Consider the following 20,905-nt stretch of genomic DNA (forward strand, 5'->3'; position numbering starts at 1 on the left):
AACCACATCTACGCAGACAAGTTGGAGCGTGTGGACAGGAGATCGCCGCAAATCCGGCGCGAAACAGCTGTTTGCTCAGTGTTTGTATTTGTGCGCACAGGGCATTAAAATGGCTGATACTCGTCAGTGTTCTCGAGAGTTTGTAAGTGAATTCATTGAAATATGTAGAAACCACCCATGTTTGTGGAAGATTAAAAGTAAAGAATATAGTGACCGGTGACCGAGACAAAAAGACAGCAGCACACAATGCTCTAATTGAAAAATTGCGGGCAGTTGACGCCTCGGCAAACAGAGAAGCAGTAATAAAAAAAAATCGTTGCGAACTGTTTACCGAAAAGAGTTACCCAAAGTTCAGAAATCTAGAAGATCTGGTGTAGGAGTAGATTAAGTATACCCGACAACGTTATGGTATTTTGATCTGCTTGGCTTTCTTAGTGATCAAGAAACGTCAAGACCAAGCAGGAGTACAATTGAAGATGAAATTGGAGTGTCAATGTCACCGCCAGCCGTTGATGAGGGGAAATTGCCCTTCTCATACAAGTATTTTTTTCTCATAATATGAAGGGTTACAAGCATTAAGAGATAATTATAAGTTTCGACATCCATCCGCAAATAATTTCGCCATTCGTTAGGTTCGTCCTGCAACTCTCGCAGTAAATTTACGAGAGAAAACTGCTTTCGCATTAGCAGCCACTGTCTACACCATTTTGCCCACTTTCTCTGTTTCCTGCGGTTGGTCTGAATGTTTTTTGTAACACAAGTTGCGGGCACAGACCACAACAGAACTTCCTCCATTTCTATATTTCAAAATAACTGAATTAAATTTTTGACGTTTACGGGGAGCGTAGTCGCTTGCCAGTGATATTTCTTTTCTACACCGGCAGATGTCGGGCGAGTAGTAGATTGGGGTTTGTGTCGTGTGAACACACCACATTTGCAGAGATCTTTTGGATGTACAGACATCTGCGCTGATGTCTGCGCAGACAGATCGTTGCATGTGGACCGGGCTTTACAGTTCGAATCGATCATACCCCGATTTCGATTAAGAATCAGAGATGCTAAACATCTATCTGGTAGTCTGGTATTTGTTTACGCATGTGGTCCACAAACGCGCATGTATCTGTTGTGGTGTTCTGGCTTATGACATTGTGTTGAATTGTGACAAGTTATTTGTGTTCTGAATTTGCCCAAACTTGTGCACTGAAAATGGCTTCAGGCCTTGAAGGTTATTTAAATCGTACAGTGTCAGTAATAACAGCCGATGGGCGTAATTTCGTGGGAACCTTGAAAGGTTTTGACCAGACAATTAATCTTATATTGGATGAAAGTCACGAAAGGGTATATAGCAATGTGCAAGGCGTTGAGCAAGTCGTTCTCGGACTTCACATCATCCGCGGAGACAATGTGGCCATTGTGGGTGAAATTGACGACCACCTAGACTCGAGATTGGATTTATCGAGTATTCGGGCCGAACCACTAAACGCAGTGGTCCATTGAAGCCCATATTTGACGCTGTTGAAATTATGCTTTTTTTTAACGACTGTAATTTAAAATAGTGTGTAAAATAACTACGACATTGTGGTAACATAATATGAAAGTCGTACAGTTCTGAAGTATACAGTGTTTGTTCAAAAAACTGTAATCATATGACTTGAATGTTCGATGGTTTGCGATCACTTTCATGTGGCCAAAAATATGAATCACACCTTTTAAAAATGCAGATGGGTCTCTATTTTTGCAAATATGCCAACATTGTGGATGTCAAAGAGATGTTCCGTTGGTTATAGCTGACCAAACCATTAAACTTCAATCAGATATCAAGTGCTTCCGGGCGGCAAACAGAACGTGACAGGTCTGCATTGCAGTAGCATCATTAAAACACAAAAGTTAGTAAGCTTGTAAATTAGTTGTTAGTCACAGTAATATCTACCACTTTAATTGCTTGTTGGATACATATTATGTATTTATCGTTTATTCTATGGAAGCTACTTATTGCGTGTCTCATTGGTTGTGGATGTAGTAGTGTAACACTTCTCCTTGCCCTCCCCACCCCCACCCCCCCCTCTCGGTTCCACTTCTCCCTGTAAGAAGACTAGTGCTGCACGTGTATACGAGGTAGAATTATTGTACTATAAATTTTACTGTTTCACTGATTACAAAATGTCCATATAGCAGGTGGTAAAATGTCTCTTAATACGTCACACAGAAGTTTGATCTTGATATCTTAAAAATATCCTCCTACTGACTCATACTCGCTTTGTATGATCATCTGTTGTTGGATATATTTGAATCCAGCTCTGGTTTGAAACTTCTGCCTCTTATTTGAATAATGTCCTAGTGAGCTGGACTAAAGATTTGCAAAATGTTGTTATACAACTTTTTTCATTAAATATTTGGTGTTTCTGTGTTCTATGACTTCTGAGCTAGGTCTTTGGTGGCCATCTGCCTAAAGTTAACTAACAAATTTTATCATATTAATGTCTCTGCTTGATGTCATCCAGAAAGAAACACCATTCATACACAAAACGGGGGCGATTTTCAGTGTCAGATGAAGCACCGGCACATATTGAAGTTAATTCTGCAATTTTTTTTTTTTTATTTTTTTTTTCCCATAGAGCAAACCTACCATATAATCTCTTTTACATGTCACATGGATTCACTAACACATCTACATCACTTATTCAAGGTTATATTCTGCTGTCAAATGGTTATTGAGAGTATGCTGAGAGATCTCTTAAGTTTGTATTATTTCCTTAGTCATATATGCTTTATTTTTAAGAGGTAGGCTTTAGGCTTATAAATTGGACAACCTTTTGATTGCCTATATCTAGAGAATATTGTAGAGAAAGTCAGCCATTAGATTGGTTGATTAAAGTAATCTTTCATATGTTACTTCGCAATCTCAGGATATTTGGGTAACACTTTTAATCAAACAGATCTTTATGCTGGTCTGGTTTTATTTTAAAAGATTGTTATCATTTTGAAAACTCGCAACCTAACTTGGGCCTCTGGGTATGGTTCATGTCTGTCCATATTTCCCCACCCTTTACATTTCCAAAACTAATATATACAAATAAAATTATTTCCAATGTTCTGTTATCTTCCTCTTTCGTGTATATGATGTCAAACACAATATCATCATTACGTTATGCATCAGAACTGATGCTCGGTATGGGTAGATTCAGTGTATCCAACTTACGTTACTCCACCAAAATTACATGCATATGGCCCGTAGCAGGTGCGCCGTTATCTGCCTGTAGCAACAGTTCAAATACTGCTGAGCAGTATCACCTATCTGTCTCAGTAACACTCTGTGAGTGCACTTACAGTATCAGCAGTTTTCCTATTGCATGAGCTGTTGCGAAAATAAATGTAATCATTTTGTATTTTCATCAAAAAGAAATCATTACATTCAGAAATTCACACCGGCTACCATAAACTATCAGCCAGCTGGCTGCAACCACAAGCAACAAATTGCCAGCTTCACTATGCAATGCAAGAGCTGCCGACAGTGTAAGTACACTTTAGCTGCAGTCAACATACAATGATTCAGTGTGAACCCACTTTTACACGTTCTTTGAGAGTCACATTCTCATATTCTGAGTGCCTACGTTAAAATCATCAGACCGAAGTATCTGAATTTTTGAAAGTAATAATCATAAGAAAGTTATTTGGATAACAGGTCCTTGTATTACTTTGAAGTTTCCAAATTTTGTGTCACATCACACTTGCATTACGTGTTCACTAGTGTGCCTCCTTTTCAACAACATTGTCTCTGACTATGTCCACTTAGCACATAAGCTGATTTCTAGTATATTGGTTTGCCAAGTGTTGCAAGTGCCTGATGTCATGTGAATACAACAAGTTATCAACAGTTTTTCTCATTCCAAAGATAATTTGAATGATTTCAAATTACAGTTCACCAGAATTAGTTTAATAGCATGCTTTATGTACATATGGGATTTCATAGATATTTGGTATACACACAGCAAGCAAACAAAATTTTGCTCAAGTCACCAATGGGTCATTCCATATGAAATCAGTGAGTTTTAATGAAATCTTTGTACCATAATAACCTAGTGGTGTTTTTTTTTTTTTTTTTTTTTTTTTTTTTTTTTTTTTTTTTTTTTTTAAGAAAGCTTTGAAACTGTGCTTTAATTTTATATGCAACATAATACAATGGGGTATTAATTTAATCTTGTAAACATCTCAAGTTTTCGTTTTTCAGAATTTCCTGGGTGGGTGTTGGGGATATAGCCGGTGACATGGATTAGGGATGGGACACCAGGGTAGGGCTGGAGGAAGAAGATACTGTGCTGCCCATGGGAGCTTGCAGAGATTTGATAGGGGCAGGATGGGCCGTTACATGCAGAGTCGAGAGACTATATAGGGGGAGGTGAGGGGAAATACTAGTAAGTGTGTTGGTGGGATAGAAGGCGTGTGTAGTGCTGTAGTGGGAACGGGAAGGGGGATAGGTAGGTAGAAGACAGGGACTGGTGAAGGTTGATGTCAGGGATGTTACAGGGTCAAAGGGTATGTTGTATGTTCCCCCAAATCCCTCAACATGGAAACCAACCTTAATAAATAAAAAAAAGGGAAATAAAATAAAAAAACTGCAGTCCATCACCTGAAAGTTGATCTTGATCTTGTAAAACCACCTGCCAAGAAAGGCTCCACCACTTTGGTTATGAACTGCAAGGATGACATGGCAGAAGAACTCACAAGCTGTCACACAGATCCAAATACAAACCCAGCCACAGTGATGCCATTCCTGAAATGCAGCAGGATCTCCCAGTTCCTCCTTAGGTCCACCCAGAACCTCTCCCTTGAGTCTATTTGTCACCTCACCCCCACCACTTCCTGTACTCCTACTTACTAAAGTCCACAAATCCAACCACTCAGGACACCGCAGAGAGAATCCCTGCTCTCGTGGATCAACAGCTTCAGCCTATTACACATAACCTACCCTTCTATATAAAAGACACAAACCATTTTTCCATCAACTCTCACAGTTTCCTGTTCTTTTGCCACCCAGCACCATGCTCATCACTGTCAATGCCACCTCCCTGTTCACCAATGTTCCCAATGCTCATGATCTTGCCACTAATGAACAGACCTTTCCCAACATTCTGCTAACTCCAAACCTACGAGTTCCCTCCTGGTCACCATGACCAACTGTATCCTCACCGAACGTTACTTCTCATTTGAAGGCGTAACCTACAAACAAATCAGTGGTACAGTGATAGGCACTAGTTTAGCACCATCCTATGCCTATCTATTCATGGGCTACTGGGGAACCCTTCCTAACCACCCAGAATCCCAAACACCTTACCTAGTTCATGTTCATTGATTACACCTTTGTGATCTGGACCAAAGGTGAGGAAATCCTATCTACGTTCCATAAGAACCTTGACACTTTTTCCCCTATTTGCTTCCCTGGTCCTTCTCAAGCCAACAAACCTCGTTCCTTGATGTTGCCCTCCACCTCAAGGATAGCTATATCTGTACCCCCGTCCACATCAAACTTACCAACCACCTACACCACATCCACTTTGACAGCTGCCACCCAGTCAATTCCAAGAAGTCCCTTCTGTACAACATAGCCACCCCTGGTCATCGCATTTGTAGTGATCAGTTGTCAGCACATTTGTAGTGATGAGCAGTCCTCCAGAAATGCCATGAGTCTCACAGAGGTCTTCACAGAATGCAAGTCCCCCCTAGCCTTGTCCAGAAACAGATCTCGTGTGTCTTGCCTCTCCAGTAATCTACCATCACTCACATGCTCACCATACAGCCACAAAGAAGCACTCATCTCTTGATTCGGTACCACCCAGGGCTGGAGAAACTCAATCATATTTTCCAACATGGTTTCGGCTACGTCTCCCAAAGCCCTGAAATGAGGAATATCCTCCTCACTATTCTCCCAATCCCTCCTACAGTGGTATTCTGCCACCCATTGAACCTGTGCAGTATCCTTGCCCTTCCCTAGTCCAACCCTGTTACCAACCCGTTGCCTCATGACTCATATCCCTGCAACAGACCTAGACATCAGACCTGTCCCATACATACTTCAGTCCTGTCTCAGGTGTCAGTTATCCTATCAAAGACAGCGCTACCTATGAAAGCAGCCATGTGTTCTACAAACTAAGTTGCAACCACTGTGCTGCTTTCTCCCTGAGCATGACAACTAATTAGCTGTCAGCCCACTTGAGTGACCACTGCCAGCTGTGCCCCAAGAGCCAGTTGGACAACTTACTTACTGAACATGCTGCCCAACTCAATGTGCCTCACCTCAGTAACTGCTTCAGTCTGTACTATCTGGATTCTTCCTACCAACACCAACTTTTCTAAATTGCGCAGGTGGGAACACTCTGTACAATGCATCCTTTGTTCCTGTAACCCCCTGGCTTCAACCTTTGCTAATCCCTGTTCTTTTTTTAATATAAAAAAAGGTGGCCGTGAAGCACAACATAAAAAATTCTCAACCTAAGTCTCCATAATAATGGTTGCAATACTGATGCAGGATAGGATTATTGTGCAATGGCACATGGTTTAAGTGCTTGTGATAGACCTGAATGAGGAGGTTGTGGTGCAGAAAAGCAAGTGTACAAAAGCTGTTTGAAAATCAAATTGCGACACGCAAGCAGTTGTATCAGTTTGCTCAAGATATCATTCCTCATATCCATTTTGAACTATGTACAACATGGGACCACTCACTATATTTATTTATTTATTTATTCATTCACTCGTTCATTCATATGTAGACATTTCCAATATGAAGATGCAGTTCAATTATATTTATAAATACCCCTATAACATAACATGGACATATCATATTTGGTCAGAACTTCATTTAATCACATACTGAGTGGAGTGGAACAGTGATTAGCATACTGGACTTGTATTTGGGAGAACAGTGGCTCAAATCTGCGCCTGGCCATTCCAAAATTTCCCTAAATTGCTCCGGACAAATGGTGGTAAGGTTCCTTTGAAAGGGCACAGTCTATTCCCTTACCCACCCATGAACTATTCTGTGTGCTCCATCTCTAATATGTCAGTAGGACTTTAAACCCTAATCTTTCTTCCTTTATTTTTAATTTAATTGCCCTTAGATGAATACTTAACAACAATCCAAGACATAAGCTGGACAAGATAAAAACATGATTAATCACTTTGTGATGTCCACATGAATTCACATGGTCATGTTCGTATTTTCAAAATTTACACTTTCACAGTGTGCACCTAGCACTCATTAATTTTCACTATTTTACACTTTAATGGCCTCACTTTGTAACACCATGTCTGCCTAACAAAAAAAAGAGCAAATAACAGCAAAATCATTCCTACATCACCAAAAAGTACATACATTGTATATTTACAATGCATTTTCAAAAACTGTGCTGTTCCTCATTGGGTCATATGAATAAAAAAGATAACATTCTTTGGAGAAGATTCTCAGAGCAAAAGATCTGAGTAAGTTCTCAATTTCAAATGAATAAAAGATTCAGTATTTTCTTTGACCAGGGAGTTCTTTCTCAGTATTTCCCCTCCTTGAGAAAGTTCTTAGTGTATATTCTTACATTTCATTCAGCTCACTCAAACAGGTGAGCTGACAAATACACTCCTGGAAATTGAAATAAGAACACTGTGAATTCATTGTCCCAGGAAGGGGAAACTTTATTGACACATTCCTGGGGTCAGATACATCACATGATCACACTGACAGAACCACAGGCACATAGACACAGGCAACAGAGCATGCACAATGTCGGCACTAGTACAGTGTATATCCACCTTTCGCAGCAATGCAGGCTGCTATTCTCCCATGGAGACGATCGTAGAGATGCTGGATGTAGTCCTGTGGAACGGCTTGCCATGCCATTTCCACCTGGCGCCTCAGTTGGACCAGCGTTCGTGCTGAACGTGCAGACCGCGTGAGACGACGCTTCATCCAGTCCCAAACATGCTCAATGGGGGACAGATCCGGAGATCTTGCTGGCCAGGGTAGTTGACTTACACCTTCTAGAGCACGTTGGGTGGCACGGGATACATGCGGACGTGCATTGTCCTGTTGGAATAGCAAGTTCCCTTGCCGGTCTAGGAATGGTAGAACGATGGGTTCGATGACGGTTTGGATGTACCGTGCACTATTCAGTGTCCCCTCGATGATCACCAGTGGTGTACGGCGAGTGTAGGAGATCGCTCCCCACACCATGATGCCGGGTGTTGGCCCTGTGTGCCTCGGTCGTATGCAGTCCTGATTGTGGCGCTCACCTGCACGGCGCCAAACACGCATACGACCATCATTGGCACCAAGGCAGAAGCGACTCTCATTGCTGAAGACGACACGTCTCCATTCGTCCCTCCATTCACGCCTGTCGCGACACCACTGGAGGCGGGCTGCACAATGTTGGGGCGTGAGCGGAAGACGGCCTAACGGTGTGCGGGACCATAGCCCAGCTTCATGGAGACGGTTGCGAATGGTCCTCGCCGATACCCCAGGAGCAACAGTGTCCCTAATTTGCTGGGAAGTGGCGGTGCGGTCCCCTACGGCACTGCGTAGGATCCTACGGTCTTGGCGTGCATCCGTGCGTCGCTGCGGTCCGGTCCCAGGTCGACGGGCACGTGCACCTTCCGCCGACCACTGGCGACAACATCGATGTACTGTGGAGACCTCACGCCCCACGTGTTGAGCAATTCGGCGGTACGTCCACCCGGCCTCCCGTATGCCCACTATACGCCCTCGCTCAAAGTCCGTCAACTGCACATACGGTTCACGTCCACGTTGTCGCGGCATGCTACCAGTGTTAAAGACTGCGATGGAGCTCCGTATGCCACGGCAAACTGGCTGACACTGACGGCGGCAGTGCACAAATGCTGCACAGCTAGCGCCATTCGACGGCCAACACCGCGGTTCCTGGTGTGTCCGCTGTGCCGTGCGTGTGATCATTGCTTGTACAGCCCTCTCGCAATGTCCGGAGCAAGTATGGTGGGTCTGACACACCGGTGTCAATGTGTTCTTTTTTCCATTTCCAGGAGTGTATGAAATTGGCACTCATGTGGTCCAGAAGAGTTGCACTATGTTTCAATTTTAGTTTTATGTGTGGCAACAAATTCTTAAGATAATATATGGACAGTTTACAAAAATGCGTCTTCTGATGATGTGACTAAATTTTCGACATGCAGGAAACTTTTTGTTATTGAATTTAGGTGAACACATTATGCAAAGAAATCTTAAGAGTAAATCATTTTTAAGATTTATGCTATGAGAAAACATATATTAAATAGGGCAACTGGTATACAAAGAAACAATACCTGAATATTTCAGAAGTATCGATTTTGTGTGATGCAGCCTGAATTCCCGAGATAAACTTCATTTGGAATTTCTGTTAATCCATTGCGGATGATGGACAATGGCCAAACACCCGTATGTGTTGAGAAGTTAATTATTTTATTTTATTTTGACAACCAGTTTCAGCATTTCAATACGCTATCTTCATGTATAGACAATCAGATCTATCAATATTAGCATACTGGAGCCATCAGCAACTGGAGCTCGAGAATTTTTTTACTGAGTCCATTCTTTGAAGACTTGACAACAACTGATGTAGTCAAGTCTTCGAAGGAAGGCTTCAGGTATTGAATTCACAGTATCCAGATATTGATGGCTCCAGGATGCTAATATCGATACATCTGGTTGACAATACATGAAGTGGATATGGGGCTTGAAGATAGCATATTAGAATGCTGGAACTGGTTGTGAAAATAAAATAACTTCTCAAAATGTATGGTTGAATGGCTATTTTCCTTGGTAAAAAAATCATTTGGAATTAGTTATTGATAAGGTCTTCTGATTAAAATTGCAAAACTTACGACAGTATACTTTTGTTTTGTAGCTACTTAAAATTGTAAACTACGCTGTACTAACTTGCAGCTGAATCTGTCTGTGCTTCATTTGTATCGTGTTAATGTAAAACTTCTACTGACATCACTCTCGTTGCTATGTCAGATGCCTGAAGTGTCACTGTCAGTGTAGTTATTTAATGAAATAACCATCTTCACTGAATTTTCCAAAATAGGGGCTATGCTGAAATACGTTGTAGGCCTTCTCATCATATGTTTGTAGATTCAGGAATGGCCTCATTACCATGCCGCAGTGCCATACCCGACATCTTGTAAAATTAAAGCATTAGACTGGTTTTTTCCTTGGTATCTGACATGCATATTCTTGCATCATATACAGACCCAGGCCATGAATCATTGACATTGGCAAATGTTTCATTTGAAGGAGGAAGAAAGCGATTCGTAAGCCAAATAGTGTTTTTGTTGTTAAACTTGTATGAATTTCTACAGTCTCTTTCTTCATTATTTCTTTGGGCTATATATATATATCTTTTTTTGATCAACAAAAGTTCTCCATTTTTACTGAAAAAAACCTTGGTAAAACTTAACAAAAGGTACCCAGGTCGAAGAATGCTACAGAGATTACTTCCAACAACGAAGAATATTCTCTGCTTATGAAATACATCTCTAGCTTTATTCATATGAAATCAGTGACTGTTCTTTGCAGTTAGCAACTTTCCCCATCCTCTTACTCAGGCTGAGGACATTCTCCAGTGAAGCATATTCTCCAGCTCATGTTATTCATGTAAACCTGAGAATGTTCTCCAAAATTCTGAGAATAAAATAATTTTCCGTTTTATTTATACAACACATGGAGTATGCTTTTCTTCTCTATAAAATGTTATATTCTATCTTTAAAGACAATTTCCACTAGTTTTAGATAAGACAGATGTGGTAGTAATTGGCCTACAGTTTGCAAAATTTTTCTTATCACCACCATTATGTTACCACATGAGACATTCCATCAAGACCTGTGTTTTCAGTGGTTTAGAATGTGTATTATTTTTACTACCTCAGGTTCAGTTGCTAGCAGCAGAAAAATACATTTCTGACAATGGAGACATTATCCATATTTCTTGATTTTTGGGAGCTGTTGATACCTTTTATGAATTTTTCCACAACTTCATCATAACATAGATTAAAAATATTCCTGACATCACCTCTTAGTATTTCTCACATTTAGATTTCTGGATACTGTACCGGTAGTGTATGGCAAGCAGTCTTTATGCTGAACAAAACTAGTCTCGACTCTCATTTATGTTGTTTACTGAGAGTATTTGCCTGCAGTTGTCTTTCCTTAAGTAATCTTTGTAATGTGCTTAAAGTTTCCAGCTTCAGCTGTCTAAATTGCAACAGTATTTTTTTTCTCAGTAAACATTGATTCTTGATATTTTAACATTATCCAAAATGATCTGAGATTGCAGTATTTATTACTTACACTGTTTGCCAATTCTGAAGAACGTTAGTAATTCCATGATCTGTCAACATTTGTGAGGTGTGACGGCCTCTTATTGGACCCCGTACACCTAGTTCGAGATTGTAAGCACAGATCAGATCACAGAAACTTCATGTAGGACAACTATCTTTTAATGTATCAGTATTTAGATCCCTCAGTATAACTATACAGGGTAAGACCATCTTTGGTTTTTTGTTTTTTTAATTTTAGCATAAGATGATGGGCTTAAAAAGATGGTTTCAAATAGGTGTATATCAAAATATTTAGGTGAATAGTTTTTGAGACACAGATATGTTCTTGCATTGTGTTCGTCCTTCAAAGCGGCGTTGTCCAATGCGACTTTTCCTGCAGTGTAGAGTATATGCTAAATGTTGTGAATCCGTCCTTACGCAAACAGGCCCATTTACCCAACAATAGTAATACATACTGCAATATTTTGCACAAAAATTAACAGATGATGTTGCACAAATATTATTCAGTTATTGACAACTGTGATGCCAAAAGAGTAGACAACATACAGTATTAAAATACTACAAGATGTTAATACATTTTAAGTAATAGAAATACAAATGTAAATTAGGAGGCCCTTATTGGTCAGTTATTTCGTACATATTTGTTGTTTATTTGAAAATATTTGTAAATTGTCCACAATGCGAAGCAAATACACACAAATATGCAAAATACATACTGTACATGATACAAAACTTTACTGAAGCATTTGCTCAAAATGCTTCCCCTCTGCTGCAATGCACATTTTTAGTCGCCATTCGAATGATTTGTGAATGGCTGCGAAGGTGTCATGTAAGATATCAGGCTTCAATGATACGTTGCTTCATATCGTCTGGCGTAGTTGATGTTTGAGCATACAATTTATGTTTGATTGCTCACCACAGAAAAAAAATCAAGAGGGGTGAAATCAGGAGACCGGGCTGGCCACTTTACTTCAGCACATCGTCCTATCCAACAATCCGGGAACTTTTCATTTAGCAGCTCTGTAGCCACACGGGAAGAGTGATCAAGACAGTCGTCATGTTGGAACCACATGCACTGATGCGTAGTTAGTGGTACCTCTTCCAGCAAAATGGGCAGAATGTTTTGTAGGAATTGTGCATAGTTATTGCCATTTAGTGTACCCAGAATGACGTACGGCCCCACAACGACATTTCCGACGATGCCGCAGCACACGTTAACATTCCACAGTTGCTGATGAATATCTGTCGAAGCCAGTGAGGGTTCTCTATTGACCAATAATGCATATTATGCATATTCACATTACCATGGTTGGTGAAAGTCACTTCATCAGTAAAAAGCATCCATTGAAAAAATGTTGGATCATCTTGTAGGCGCTGCAGAGCGAACCGGTAAAATTCCTGGCACCGTTCAAAATCCATACCGGAGAGTGCTTGATGTAATGAGAGGTGAAACGGGTGAAATCTATGCCAGTGCAATATCCGTAGAACACTTCTCTGACTTATACCACATTCCGAGGCGAAACAGGGGTCGTTATGCGTCAACGCTAGAATGCCCTCTTCATGTAATTCACCGATTGCAGTTTTCTGCCTTGTCCTCTGTATGGCGTTCCATGATCAAGTACTTGCTTGCAAATATGTGCAAGAAGCTGGCGCATGGGATGCTCACGATCAGGATACACCTCTCTATATCACTTTATTGCTCTAACAACATTTCTTCTGCTTTCATCATACACTAGAAGCATATCTAACTTTTCTGCGTTGATGTACATGTCCGCTCCAAGAAACTGTGACGGAAATGCAATGTCTCATTACCCCAGCAGCATATTTATACCCCTCTCTCCAGCTACCTTGTGGGTCATCTTGTGGCGTTATCAAGAAGCAGGAAAGCAATGCCTTCCCTGTTAAGTTCCTCAGTGGTCATTAGGAAAGGTCTCATTGGACAACGCGGCTTCGAAGGACGAATACGATACGGGAACATATCTGTGTCTCAAAAACTATTCGCCTAGATATTATGATATACACATATTTGAAACTGTCTTTTTAAGCCCATCATCATCATCATTTAAGACTGATTATGCCTTTCAGCGTTCAGTCTGGAGCATAGTCCCCCTTATAAAATTCCTCCATGATCCCCTATTCAGTATTAACATTGGTGCCTCTTCTGATGTTAAGCCTATTACTTCAAAATCATTCTTAACCGAATCCAGGTACCTTCTCCTTGGTCTACCCCAACTCCTCCTACCCTCTACTGCTGAATCCATGAGTCTCTTGGGTAACCTTGCTTCTCCCATGCGTGTAACATGACCCCACCGTCTAACCCTGTTCGCCCTGACTGCTACATCTATAGAGTTCATTCCCAGTTTTTCTTTGATTTCCTCATTGTGGACACCCTCCTGCCATTGTTCCCATCTACTAGTACCTGCAATCATCCTAGCTACTTTCATATCCGTAACCTCAACCTTGTTGATAAGGTAACCTGAATCCACCCAGCTTTCGCTCCCATAGAACAAAGTTGGTCGAAAGATCGAACGGTGCACAGATAACTTAGTCTTGGTACTGACTTCCTTCTTGCAGAAGAGAGTAGATTGTAGCTGAGCGCCTTGCTACACCTCGCTTCCAGTTCTTTCACTATGTTGCCATCCTGTGAGAATATGCATCCTAAGTACTTGAAACCGTCCACCTGTTCTAACTTTGTTCCTCCTATTTGGCACTCAATCCATTTATATCTCTTCCCCACTGACATTACTTTCATTTTGGAGATGCTAATCTTCATACCATAGTCCTTACATTTCTGATCTAGCTCTGAAATATTACTTTGCAAACTTTCAATTGAATCTGCCATCACAACTAAGTCATCCGCATATGCAAGACTGCTTATTTTGTGTTCACATATCTTAATCTCACCCAGCCGGTCTATTGTTTTCAACATACGATCCATAAATAATATGAACAACAGTGGAGACAGGTTGCAGCCTTGTCTTACCCCTGAAACTACTCTCAACCATGAACTCAATTTACCGTCAACTCTAACTACTGCCTGACTATCCATGTAAAGACCTTTAATTGCTTGCAAAAGTTTGCCTCCTATTCCATAATCCCGTAGAACAGACAATAACTTCCTCCTAGGAACCCGGTCATATGCCTTTTCTAGATCTATAAAGCATAGATACAATTCCCTGTTCCACTCGTAACACTTCTCCATTATTTGCCGTAAGCTAAAGATCTGGTCCTGACAACTTCTAAGAGGCCTAAACCCACACTGATTTTCATCCAATTGGTCCTCAACTAATACTCGCACTTTCCTTTCAACAATACCTGAGAAGATTTTACCCACAACGCTGATTAAAGAGATTCCTCTGTAGTTGTTACAATCTTTTCTGTTTCCATGTTTAAAGATTGGTGTGATTACTGCTTTCGTCCAGTCTGATGGAACCTGTCCCGACTCCCACGCCATTTTAATTATCCTGTCTAGCCATTTAAGACCTAACATTCCACTGTATTTGATGAGTTCTGACTTAATTTCATCCATCCCAGCCGCTTTATTGCACTGCAATCTATTGACCATTTTCTCCACTTCCTCAGATGTGATCCTATTTACATCATCATTCCTATCCCATTGTACATCAAAATCTGAAACATTACTGATCGTATTTTCACCTACATTGAGCAACTCTTCAAAATATTCCCTCCATCTGCCCAAGGAATCAACAGGATTCACCAGCGGTTTTGCTGGCCTGTCCAAAATACTGGACTGCTAATTACACTCCAGAATGGTTTTCCAGCAGCTTGACCCAAAGTCTCCAACCTGTTTCCAAAGTCTTCCCAAGATTTCTTCTTGGATGCTACAATTATCTGTTTGGCTTTGTTTCTTTCTTCAACATAACTTTCTCTGTCTTCCTGAGTTCTAGTATGTAGCCATTTTTGATACGCCTTCTTTTTCCTTTTACAGGCTGCCTTGACTGTATCATTCCACCAAGCTGTTTGCTTTATCCTACCTTTACACACTACTGTTCCAAGACATTCTTTAGCCACTTCTAGTACTGTGTCCCTGTACCTTGTCCATTCCTTTTCCAATGACTGTAATTGACTACATTCAACTAACTGGAACCTTTCTGAGATAACTGTTATGTACTTGTGCCTGATTTCCTTATCCTGAAGTTTCTCCACTCTTATCCTCCTACATATGGACCTGACCTCCTGCACTTTCGGCCTCACAATACCAATTTCACTGCAGATTAAATAGTGATCAGTGTCATAAAAAAATCCCCTGAATACATGTGTGTCCCTCACAGCCTTCCTGAATTCCTGATCTGTTATTATATAGTCAGTGATACATCTGGTTCCCCTGCCTTCCCAAGTATACCGGTGAATGTTCTTATGTTTAAAAAAGGAGTTTGTGATTACTAAGCCCATACTGGCACAGAAATCAAAGAGTTGTTTCCCGTTCCTATTGGCCTCCATACCCTCTCCAAATTTACCCATAATCTTTTCATACCCTTCTGTTCGATTTCCAATCCTGGCTTTAAAATCACCCATGAACAGAACACTGTCCTTGTCCTTTACTCTAACAACTACATCACTGAGTGCGTCATGAAAACTATCCATCTTATCTTGATCTGTCCCTCCGAATATACTGACACAATCCTAATTTTCTTGCTAGACATTGTCAAATCTATCCACATCAGTCATTCGTTTACATACCTCATTGCAACTACGCAGGGTTCCATTTCTTTCCTGATGTAAAGCCCTACACCCCATTGTGCTATTCCTGCGTTGACTCCTGACAGGTAGACCTTGTATTCTCCCACTTCCTCTTCTTTCTCACCCCTTAGCCGAATGTCACTAACAGCTAAAACGTTCAACCCCATCATGTTATGCTAAAATTTAACATAGGGTTCCATTTAAAAAAAAACAAAGATGGCCTCATATCTCTGTAATAAAAAATAGCACAACCATGAAATGTGATGTATTCAAGTAGCCCTGTCCCTGCAATTCACTGTCCAAATGGCACCTTTGTATCTATTATGCTTGGGGAGATACAAGAAGTGTTATGACTTGGCTGCCTCACAGTGTATAAGGGATTTCATGTATGGCCTAATCTAGAAGCACTTTTAGTTTCTTTAGAAAACAGTTTGTTTGTAATCTAGGTGAAATAAAATTATTGACTTGCATCAGTATGGGTAATAAACATGTGTTTTAATTGTTGGTATCTGCAATACCTCAGCTTTTTTTTTAAGGACAATACCGATTTCATACTTTGTTACTAAAATCTCTTAGTCCTTTTATGTAGTGTACTGCTCTTCCTCTAGAACCCACTCCTCCTCCTTGATATTCACACCACTGTCTGTTTTTATTAATTTTAGTAAAATCAGACAGACTTCACAACATTAATGTGTTACATATCATACTGGACCTTAAACAAGGTTTCAGCTTCCTAGCATCAATATTTTTGAAGTTACGGACATAAATCTTTCATGACTCTTCCATAACAGTGGAAGTATCATTTCTGGAAATTTGAATAAAATGTGATGTATGCATTGAAAGAGTATGAAACTGCATATCTTTTGGTTGCTCCATGGGTACTCACAATTAAGAAAGTGATAACACTATAACATCAGCATTACAATATGTTGCTACATGTGGAATAGGAAAGAACAGTTGACAACTTGTTGCATTCGTGTAGTGCCCTGCACTTAGTGTTCGCTGGACAAACCGAAGTAAATAGAAATTAGCCAGTGTGATGGTAAGTGAATATGGTTGAAACTACTACTGAAGGATTAAGAGGCTGAGGTGTGATTGGACAGAACAGTGGGACACAAATTGGAAATTTTAAAGTAAACTGGTAAGCTTTTACTCAGATAACTATATTCTGTGACTGCCACCTTGAAAAATTCATGTAGCTACTCTGGTTGATGGTTTAAAAAGCCAGATAAAAAGAGCTTGACCCTTGAAAATAGTAGCTGAGTAGTCACACTGATTTATTATAACTTGTGTGCTAGATAATTATAATGATTAACTCTCATTGTGTTGAATGCCTGTAAATGCCAATAAATGAGGAAACATATCTTCTATACAATGTCATTAGATGAAAATGCCATTATATCTTTGGAAAGGTACTCTTTAAAGCATTATTTTTCAGCATCTGCCAAAGCATTTAGTGGAACAATGCAGTAATGCTTCACAGGAAGTTGGTTATACAACTCTAACATTCACTCCTATGTTCTAGATTTTGGTGTAAAAATATCTGCCATTTAAATAGCAAGGCTTGTTTGACAACACAGCTTTACTTTAAGAAAATTACCCCTGTTTTTGTAGCATTAAGTTAATATTTGCTATCGTTCATAATTTCTTATAAAGGATTTGCTGGACTACAAACATAGTATGGCTTATTTCCAGACTAAAATAGTATAGCTAGAAACATAGAACTAGAGCCACAGCACTTGAACATCCATAGTTGAATAGAAATGTTTGAGGCAGACTGCAACTAATTTATTGACATGTGCCAGTTATTTGTGGGTAATATTCCAAACTAGTATATATAGATATGGAAGAATTTTTTAAATGCAGCTAATTCCGTTTTTTATTTACAGATAAATCATATTTCAGTTTCATCTATGCAACTGGACTTTCAGGGCAACAACCTATTACAACTTGCAGACTAATCAGCTAACGCAGTGACCCATTTGCGAGTGAAGTTATTTGACTTGATTCGGAATCCACTTCTTCTGTGCTGTAAGAAAATTGTGTCTCTTCCCAACTTTCTAATGATATTCAGAACAAAACTGGGGGTACTAATTGCCCACATCAGCAAAAATGCACATAAACACACAAATTGTGTATATTATGTAAGTATTAGTTTATTTAGGATTTCATTATGTGAAAACATTTTTTTATGAACTGTGAAAAGATTTTCCTCCAACCATCACATTCACTGTTACATTATGAATGTTGAATATGTCGTTGACCAAAAACTTTACAGTTCTTAGATAATAGAAATTGTTAAAATTGAGTGTCATCAAAAGTAGTCTGATATTTCTTTACTAATAATCTACTGAGCGGGAGTGGAAGATATTAGTCAGTCAGTACTGTTCTTTATTTTTGTATTCCATAGCTTTTTTCTCCCCCATATATATTAAATTTGGAGAAAGTGTAGACTATATTGTAAAATGTTTCTTCTTACAAAATGCTTATGAACTAGGTACATGTTTCTACAAAAGTATACAGTGCTCAGTTTTGAAACACGGTGAAATAAAAAACATGTTTGTATAAATATCTTTGTGGATGTCTTATATCTGTTTTTCTGTGCCTTCAAAAGGAAGTCATAGCCCTGAAATCTTGTTCCGCATAGCCACTGTAGAAATAGTACGATTCGTTTTTACTAGTCTCCATGTATGTACGCCAGACTGAGTACCAGCCTTTATTTATTTTTAACTCTTTGTCCCATAGTTCACTTACGTGAAAGAGACCTATAGTCTAAGCAAAATACATTTATGCAACACATGAAATAATATCCACTTTGTAATTCCGTATCCATGTTACACTTTCAAAAATGTACGACACAAATTTTATAAAATTATTAACTTGAAAAAAGTTAATAGCAGCATGGTTGTATTATAACTGAATACTGAGCTTCTCTTGTCAAAACATGTACCTGTTTATGAGTGACATTGGGAAAACCTGATAAATGACACTTTCTCCACTCTGTTTTTACACTAGAAGACTGTAAAGAATAATAATTCCTTTAAAAAACTGTTATTTTCAATATTCAGTATCAATTTGCAGTTGAAAAAAATATACACAACAAAATCATAATATGCCAGCACTACTTGATTGAAAGGATGTTCAGTGAGTTAAATTTGTAAGTCGACATTTTATTGCGATCATTTATTTACATAATCACGTATTGAGGAAAACACATTTTGCTGTACAGCCAGTGGGAGAGAAGGTTGTCACACCATGAATGAGACTTTGATTTCAACCACTGAATGGAAAGACTAGAATTGTAATTGTACAAAATGAGATTTACATCAACAGATATTTGATGTGTTTATTACAATAAAGTTTGGAGAAGAATGTTGTATATGAAATTAAATATTTTGTGATAATTTGTTTGTGAGAGACAATAAGTGTAACATATTATTCCAGAAATTCCATGTTGTTTTGTCTTGTGGTACATAAAAGTTTAGTCTCAAGCATAATGTGTGCTGTAAAATTTTAGTGAAATAAAAACTTTGTATTTTAATAATTATTGGCAGATCAGTATCGTGAGTTATATTTGCTAATAAGTTTTGCTTCTGTATTTGCTAATATGTTTTGCTTCTGGTAAGTCCATAAAGTACATTCTGTTAAAAATAGCTCACAAAAGGCTTTGCACCTTCCCCACGACTTGCTCAGGATGAGATTTTTTCTCTCCCGTCCGGGGAACCTCTTTCTCAATATTCTTTTGGCTACAGGAAATCGATATATACAACCACCTGCACAGCTGAGATAAAAGCAAATCTGGATTCTAAGTGCAGTTCAGTGGTGCATATCGGTCTCCAATCATGAATCGGGCAGTGTAGCTTGTAAAAATTTTTCCACTTCATAATGGCATTTTTACAGCAAGCAGTATGTATGATATGAAGATAGAAGACTGCTTGCTTTTTCATACGATTTGACTTGTGTACGCTGTTCAGTCTTGTCAGCTCAAGCTTGGACTGTGTGCAAATTGTTACTTTTGCCAATACGTTTCATCAATAAGGGAAGTTGCCTGTCTGGTCAGTGCAACTACAGCAATGTCATTCAAACACTCATCCACTATAGTGAGACACAAGACACTGAATATCAGCCTTGAAGTGGTCACCCACAGTCGCTAATGGTAGCTGTTTGTGACCTACATAGTATGAGTCATGGGTAGTGATGTAAAATGCCTGGGCATTTATAGGTTGGGCTAAATGCCCAGATTTGTGCATTTTAAAGATTAAATGATAAGAATCACATGAGAATTTTTTTGTAACTGATATTTTGTATTGGAAAATGTGTTTTGCAACACTGCTTCCATAGTGGTTAGGTATTCAAGTTGAAAAAGCTGCTTGAGAGTTAGGGAAGCGTTATTGGGGAAAATAAATTGGACCATGTAACTATTCATTTTTAATGAGGTCAATTCTCGGGGTAGCATATAATAAAAATAGAAAAGAAAACTCAAGTTTAAAAGTAATTCTTGAATTAAATTATATTTTATATTGAACAGGTACCTTTTAGGTAGTATACTATACTACTGCAAAAGTATTAGAGCTAAAACATTTATGCATAATGATTTTAATTTGGGATGAGGCATGTGCCGGTTCAGATTTCACAGATCCAAGAATCGCAGATTCTGTAGGGATTGACTAGTATCGGAATCGAACGACTCCAGTGTCTTCAGCATCAATTCTTTGTTATTAAATCTATTTTATGTTAATGTTCTCATTTTATCTTCACAGCTGTGCAGTCATATTAAAGTAGATAAAGAAAAGAGTAGAATAGAAAACTATAGTCTGTCTCAAATGTTACTACATCTGACAATAAAGAATTTTTTTTCTCTGAAAATTGTTTA

At 39.2% G+C, this 20,905-nt stretch overlaps 1 long non-coding RNA gene across 1 annotated transcript; it reads left to right on the top strand.

The window, feature by feature from the left end:
- The first annotated feature begins 1,506 nt into the window (after positions 1–1,506).
- On the top strand, positions 1,507–19,577 carry LOC126191057 (uncharacterized). Its single transcript, XR_007538316.1, has 2 exons — positions 1,507–1,886; positions 17,922–19,577. It is a non-coding gene; the product is annotated as an uncharacterized LOC126191057 (long non-coding RNA).
- The last annotated feature ends 1,328 nt before the right edge of the window (positions 19,578–20,905 follow it).

The sequence above is a fragment of the Schistocerca cancellata genome, chromosome 6 (assembly GCF_023864275.1).
Source record: "Schistocerca cancellata isolate TAMUIC-IGC-003103 chromosome 6, iqSchCanc2.1, whole genome shotgun sequence".
Lineage (NCBI taxonomy): Eukaryota > Metazoa > Arthropoda > Insecta > Orthoptera > Acrididae > Schistocerca > Schistocerca cancellata.